This window comes from Schistocerca americana, chromosome 4 (genome assembly GCF_021461395.2).
Source record: "Schistocerca americana isolate TAMUIC-IGC-003095 chromosome 4, iqSchAmer2.1, whole genome shotgun sequence".
Lineage (NCBI taxonomy): Eukaryota > Metazoa > Arthropoda > Insecta > Orthoptera > Acrididae > Schistocerca > Schistocerca americana.
The window spans coordinates 302,064,944-302,072,376 of record NC_060122.1 but is presented as its reverse complement, the minus strand read 5'-3'; positions in this window follow the sequence as shown (position 1 = coordinate 302,072,376).

Genomic DNA, 7,433 nt, shown 5'->3' with positions numbered 1-7,433 from the left:
CCATCCCTATGACACTCACCATTTCTGTTTCTTCGATTTGACACACAGTTAAAGAGAAAAAAATGTGTCCTAAGTATCTACCTTCTTGTCCACTCTCTTTCAAAAAGGCAATTGGCATAATGAAGATTACATTGTGCCCTAATGCATTCAACTTTTTTCTGTCAGTAGTCTTGCATGATCTTCATGATCATTTACATCGTACACTGCTTGACAAACAATGTGAAACACTCAGGAAAGGAAGAGAAAACAAAATTATGACTTGACAGGGTATGTGATATTATATCAGTGATTACAGAATCAAGTCAAATTTACAGAAAACTTGGCACAATGAGAACACTCATTAATATGATGTTCAATGCAACCCTCCACCTTCCGGCATGGATGTGTGCACTGGTTTGATTGGAAAGGGCACCCTATACTCGCCATATCTTCTCCTGGGGCAATTTGGCTAACAGATGTTGTAACTGGTCATTCGTATCCTGGATACAGGCCATGAAATGAAGTTAACATCCAAGTCAGTCACAACTATGTTTCTATTGGGGACAGATATAGGGATATTGCAGGCCATGGGAGTACCTTAGCATCACGCACACATTTCATAGACAAACATACCTGTTGAAAAATGACACCACAACACTTTCACATGAGAGGCAATATATGAGGACTTAGGATGTCCATCATGTGCCACTGTGCTGAAAGGTTTCCACTAATCACCACTAGCCATCATCAGCAGTCTATACTTCCTTGTCAGAGCACCACTCCAAGTGCAGTCACTGGTGTTGTGGTGTTAATGGCAGCATACGCCATGTGACAGTAACTCCCTAGTCCGTCTGCTGCTAGCCTCTGATCAATGGTGCCGGATACAAAGAAAGTTAAAAGGAGTCCATTACTTTTTCTTGGATGGCAGGCACATATTCAAAGGTGTTATGATGTGCTTGGTCCACAGCTCAGTGGTCCTCTCTTGTGGTGCTCGGACATGGACAACCAAAACCTTGATGATGAGTTTGCCTGTCTTCACATTCCCATGCAGTCAAACATTGGGCCACTGTCACGTGCAAATGCCCCAAAAATCTCTTCAATACACGATTCCACCAACTGGTAAAATGGAGACGCACAATGAGGCCCCTTCCAAACTCTGTCAGGAACTGATAAAGCTGTCTCACATGAGTACATGTCCTCTCTGTGTCCTTCAGAGTGATCACTTAACATCTGACACATTCAAACCCCTTATATACCCAACCATGCCTGGTAACAACACTAAATTCAAACAACATTTATGTTATCTAGTGGGCATTCTACTTATCACAGAAAATTGCAACTCCAGTCATTTACATATCCACCAGTGGTATGTGCTTCACTCTTTGTCAAGCAGTGCAATTGCTTCAAGTGTGGTTCATCAGCTAAGAAGCCACATAATAATCATCACAATTTGTCCTTTATTTCCAAGCTAATGCTACAGTTAGCTCATAAACAACTCAATAATGTTTTACTCGGCAAGAGACACTGCAGATACAACCTTAGCAGAAACTAACCTAATACTGTGCACCCACACTCCATTTTAAGTTTAGTGTGCTGTTACCTGATGGTACAACATTGCTGTCCAAACATTAAATTTACTGACAATGATAAGGAAAAGGTAGGGACAGTGTAGATGGAACAGGTGACACAATATTCAAGCAAAATATGAAATCTCAGCAAGTTGTTGGTGCACAAATTTTGGTTGAAGAGAGACAATACTGAGATGAGTGTAACTAAAGTATTTACTCCATAGAAAAAGCTTCAAAGTGCACTCAATAAATGTGCCTCTGATTATACAGGTAAATGAGTTGTTAGGCAGCAATTACTGTGGTATTATAAACAATACAATGAATACCAACTTTGCAAAAACTTCACACACAGCTTCTGTCACACAGGAATGAACTTCAAACCACAAAAAGGAACTCTGTTAAGGGAAGGGCATGAGGTCAGGGACAGAGACTGGAAAACAGTTATTTAATTTAAGTATAATGTACCTCACCCCAAAGTTGCTCACCTTGATGGGCCTTCATTCATGAGATATCCTCATAAAGCAGATGAGGTGCCTTTAGTTATCATCCATAAAAATGACCACAGCCTGCAAGATAGCAAGCTATCATGCAGAGGGGCATGGGTTTGACCGTATTCAAGACTGAATTTTGATTTTCTACAATGTTTTCTTTATTTTAGTTCCTTAGAACAGAAGAAACAGTCTTGGTTACACAAGATAGGTTTATTCAATCTTCACATGTGACACATTTCATCTGTTCTAGGTATCATCAGACAATGTCTTGATGTTGTAGATGGACATATGTCAACTTTGAGTAACCTATTAATGCTATCGGTAGTAGTTGGTTGTATTATTGTTTTCAGCAATGTTTTGAAGCAGTTCAATATTTTGCTGTTGTATGTGTATTATAATACTTTTTTTTACTGTCTAACAATGGAAAATCCAGGATGGAATGTAACAATATTATGAAAAGCATAGTTGCTACTCACCATATAGTGCAGATGCTGTGTCACAGATAGTCACAACAAAAAGTCCATCAGAAAGTGAGCTTTCGGCCAACAAGGCCTTCGTTGGAGATAAAACACACACACACACACACACACACACACACACACACACAAAAAAAAAACCAAGCCTCTGGCTGCTGAGGTCACACTCACGATGATGGATGACAATTGGAATTGCAATTTTCTGTGAAAAGTAGAACACCCACCAAGTGTTGTTTGCGTTTGAGTGCTCAGCAGCCACAGACTGCAGTCACGTGTGTGCAAATTGCGTGTGTGTGTGTGTGTGTGTGTGTGTGTGTGTTCTCTCTCTCTCTCTCTCTCTCTCTCTCTCTCTCTCTCTCTCTCTCTCTCTCTCCTATGAAGCAATTGTTTGCCGAAAGCTCACTTTCTGAAAGTCTTTTTATTGTGCCTATCTGTGACTCAGTATCTCTGCTAGATGATGAGTGGCAACTATCCTTTTCATAATATTGTTTTTAATTGTCTGACAGTTGTAGAAATTTCTACAACTGTCAGATAGTAATAAAACATATTGTAATATATGTGCAACAGCAAATTGTCAAATAACTTTAAAACAGGTTGCGGAAAATAATATTACCACCAACAAAGTCAGGACACTGTCTCATGATGGAAAGAACAGGCAAAACGCGTCACATGTGACCAAAGAATAAACCTATCTTGTGCAATCAATACCATTTCTTCCTGTTCTAAAGATCTATTACTGTTGCTGCACCAGTGTAACTGCGGTAGTCATGGAGTGGAGTGATTTTAATTATTTTTGTTCTGTTATCACTTTTGTTAATCACCTTCAACACATTGGTTACAAATTAGATGAGAAAGAGATAAAATAAAACTGGTTTTAAATGCAGAAGGTACATATCACTTGTTCATTATTAGTGACCCATCTCATGTTATGCAGTTAGCACTCTGTATCTATTGTTGGACAAATTGTTTGTAAGTGTAGTGATATATACAAACATTCCTCATAAATCAATCAATCTGTTAGTGAAAACCATGTCAAAACCCCTAAAATAGTGCCTGAGATTAGCCATCACATACAGACAGAAAAAAACAGTGGGGTACTTTAATTTATAATGTGTATAGATGTTACAATTTATAATATTTAGAATGATAGTCACCAAAGTAGCATTTCATTTTCAATAAACTTAACCGGAAACTTACATCATTAAATTTCGTTAATACTGGTTTTTCATATCAGAGAAGGAAAGTTGCTACTCACCATATAGCGGAGATGCAGAGTCGCGATAGGCACAACAAAAACATTCAGACGATAATAGCTTTCGGCCATAAAGGCCTTTGTCAGCAGGACACACACACACACACACACACACACACACACACACACACATGCAAAGTTGCGTTTGTGTGAGTGCGTGTGTGCGCATGCGTGTATGTGTGTCTACTGCTGACAAAGGCCTTTATGGCCAAAAGCTATAATTGTGTGAATCTTTTTGTTGTGCCTATCGTGACTCAGCATCTCCGCTATATGTTGAGTAGCAACTTTCCTTCTCTGGTATTGTTACATTTCATCCCAGATTTTCCATTGTTTGGTTTTTCATATGTTACTTTTGGCCATACACATCAACACATTTTTCACCAGTAAAAATGAAGAATCGAACCGTATTCAGCAAGCATGTCAGTCTGATGCCCTGCCCGCTCAACTGCCTCACCACCGCTAGCATTATGTCAGTTTTAATGATTCACATAAAAATTGATCTAGTTTGATTTTGGAGAATGATCTCTCCATGTCTGAAAGTGCACCAGTATGAATAGCTTTGGTTTGAGATAGTTGCTACCTTAAACCACACCATTATTCAGTCCATTCTACAATCCTCGTCCTCAGCTTCCAGTATCCCCTTGTGAGAAAAATTGTTCTATCTGTGAAATTTGTTTTTAAAAGTGCTAAAATAAATGAGTTATTATAATTATGAATGACATGACAGTTTTCAAAAATACAAACTGCATTAGATTTTTGCACAAGTATGAGTCATCAGAATTAGATGAAACTTGGAATCATACGAATTACGAAGGCACACTGAAAAGTAATAACTTAGATTTTTTTGTGTAAACTCCTAACACTTGTAAAATAAAAACAAACATTATTAATAATCTACATCTTTATTCTTCATGCCTACATATTGACAGCCCTCAGCTGCTTGAGTGCTCCAAATTGTAGTGTGTAACATGGCGTGTAACATAACTGTGTTGGTGGATGAAAAACAGTGTGCTGTAATTGAGCTTCGAATTCGAAGAAAACACACACACACACACACACACACACACACACACACACACACACACACACACACACACACACACGGAGCCAGACCAGACATGAACACTACAACATCCGCAACAATCAAATGCCTTGAGTTCAATGTCATCAATTGTCTTCCATACACTCCCAACTTGGTCCCCTCCAATTTTCATCCGTTCCAACAAAACTTAAAGAATAACTTAGATGACTTCACTTTGATAGTGATGATGTAGTTTAAACAGAGTTGAGGTTGTGGCTCCATCAACAAAGTCAAGCATTCTACAGTGACAGTATCAACAAACTCGTCTCTCACTGGGAGAAATGTGTTTGTTGCCAGGGCGATTTTGCTGAGAATGTAGACATGAAGAATAAAGATGTAGACTGTAATATTTGTTTTATTTGAAAGGCTTTTAACAGTTTTCACGTAAAACATTCGGAGGGATTACTTTTCAGCCATACAATGTGAATAAATGCTAGCACAAACTGGTAGTGTCTGAGGAGTATTGTCAAACAGGAGTACAGGCCAACGTTTAAACTGGGCTAAGCAGGGCATTGTGTACAGACATGCAGCTTGTGCCAGTGTTCCATTTGTAACAACACACCGCTACAGCCTCCTCTCCCTGTTTCTAGAGCGTAAACATGACTGTGCTGCCATCCTGGCCAGATAATCAGGCTGCTTTGCCAGGAAATACGTTGCACAGCCAATGCAATAAACAAGTTATAAATTTATAAGCTCATAAGATGTAAATGCTGTTACTCAAAAAAATTAAGTTTATGGAAGGAAACTGTACAGCTGGGTGATCACCAAACAAATAATTAATAAGCTTGTAATTGCACAGCACATGAAAACACTACAAAGCAGTACCAATACAATAAAGAAATTTCTTAAATGTGAGGATAATTACAGCAGAGGCTGAAACCCAACCATTACACAATGATACATATAGATTCTTTTGCCAGTATGAATGGAAAGTGAGAAAAAAGTCACAGATATATCGTTAGGGGAGAAAAGGAGCCACTAATTGAAACTTTGTGGCTCTTTTATTATCATTTCAATGTCTGACTAATTGAGTCATTCTAATGTGCATAATCATTTGCAGATTGATTACAACTTCATGTGTACATCCATGCACGAGGAAGCCTTTGTAAGGAGGTGGCTTGACTAAAGTTCAGAGAGTGAGGAAAGAGTGAAACAATGATATCATGAGGAAACTGATCTCTCTCTTATTGGGTGAGATGTTATTGAAATGAAATGAAGGCAGGTGAAATAGGAGTCCAGAGAATCTTAAAAATTCATTTAGAATTACTGTTTTCCAGGGTGATGTTCGTTCCAAAGCCATAAATGTGGCTAATCAACAACAACCAGCACTTGTTGAGAATCTGCTTTATATTAGTGAATAACTTGATAAACTGTGCAGTCACCCAAATTATGCATTAAACAAACATAAATCTGATATCTCGCTGTGGAATACATTAAGTACTGTTGCAAAGCATGGAGGATGTGCTATTTCTTTGCATCAGAATCATCCTAGTGACCTGAAATGCAATGTGGCAGAGCTTCATTGACTGTTGATAGTAGTCTTTCAACTGTCACAGTGTGGCAAAATTTACTGCTCGATGTCAACAAACTTTTCAGTTTCTTCCTCCTTCCCCCCTTTTTTCCCCTTTCTTTCTGTTGTACCAGATATAGTCATGCATACGCAATGGAAAACCATGAACATAAGTACAATGGCTAGATACCATGTGCAATAGGTATTGCATAATTCGGTATGTTGGTGGCATAAAATGTGAACTTTTTGGATGACTCAGAATTTGCATTCATTTAAATGGTTTAATTTAATTGCAAAATGCCCTCACTTTGTAGCATATGAATTAAAGCAAAGTAAGTTATACATGCATAATAAATGCCAAATTAATAATTTCTTCAGAGAGAAAAATCCTGTGACTGAAGATGTTTTACTGTGTTTTCTGGTTTGTTCCGATTTTATTTTATAGTTCATCAACCCTTTCAAAAGATAAAAAATAGTAATGATCCAAGATTATCTTGGTTTAATGACTCTAAATAAAGCAATCAACAGCAGCTGAAATAGTTGAACAATTTACAAGTTATGACAGCATGGTACTTCATAAACAGTTACACAAACCATTTTCTTTATCCTGATACAACTTCACACTCACTGATTTTCATATGACATTCTGGCTACCTCATCCACCAAGTTTAATCACTCCTTAATATGTCAGATTCGAGCAAACAATTTAGTCTAACCTATAATGAATATTTTTCTACTTCTATTCTCAAATTCATGAGTTTCATTGTAGATCTTGTTGAGTCTATTATTGTTTTTGGACAGTAACCTAGAGAAAAAACTGAAAGATTCTATTTCTTTGTAAGAGTGGGACCACTAACTACACACAGCTAATCAAGACATATATAAAGAACTTTTTCGCTGAATTTGTTAATCTATGTGCCACATGCCTGAAAAATACAAAAACAATCAGCACTTCTTTGCACATTAATGAACACTGTCAAATGTATCACGTTACTGTCTGCCAATAATAAAAGGGCTACATGTTAGACTCCTGTTTCATTAACCTATAACTACTACGGTTTTGCCACTACAACTAA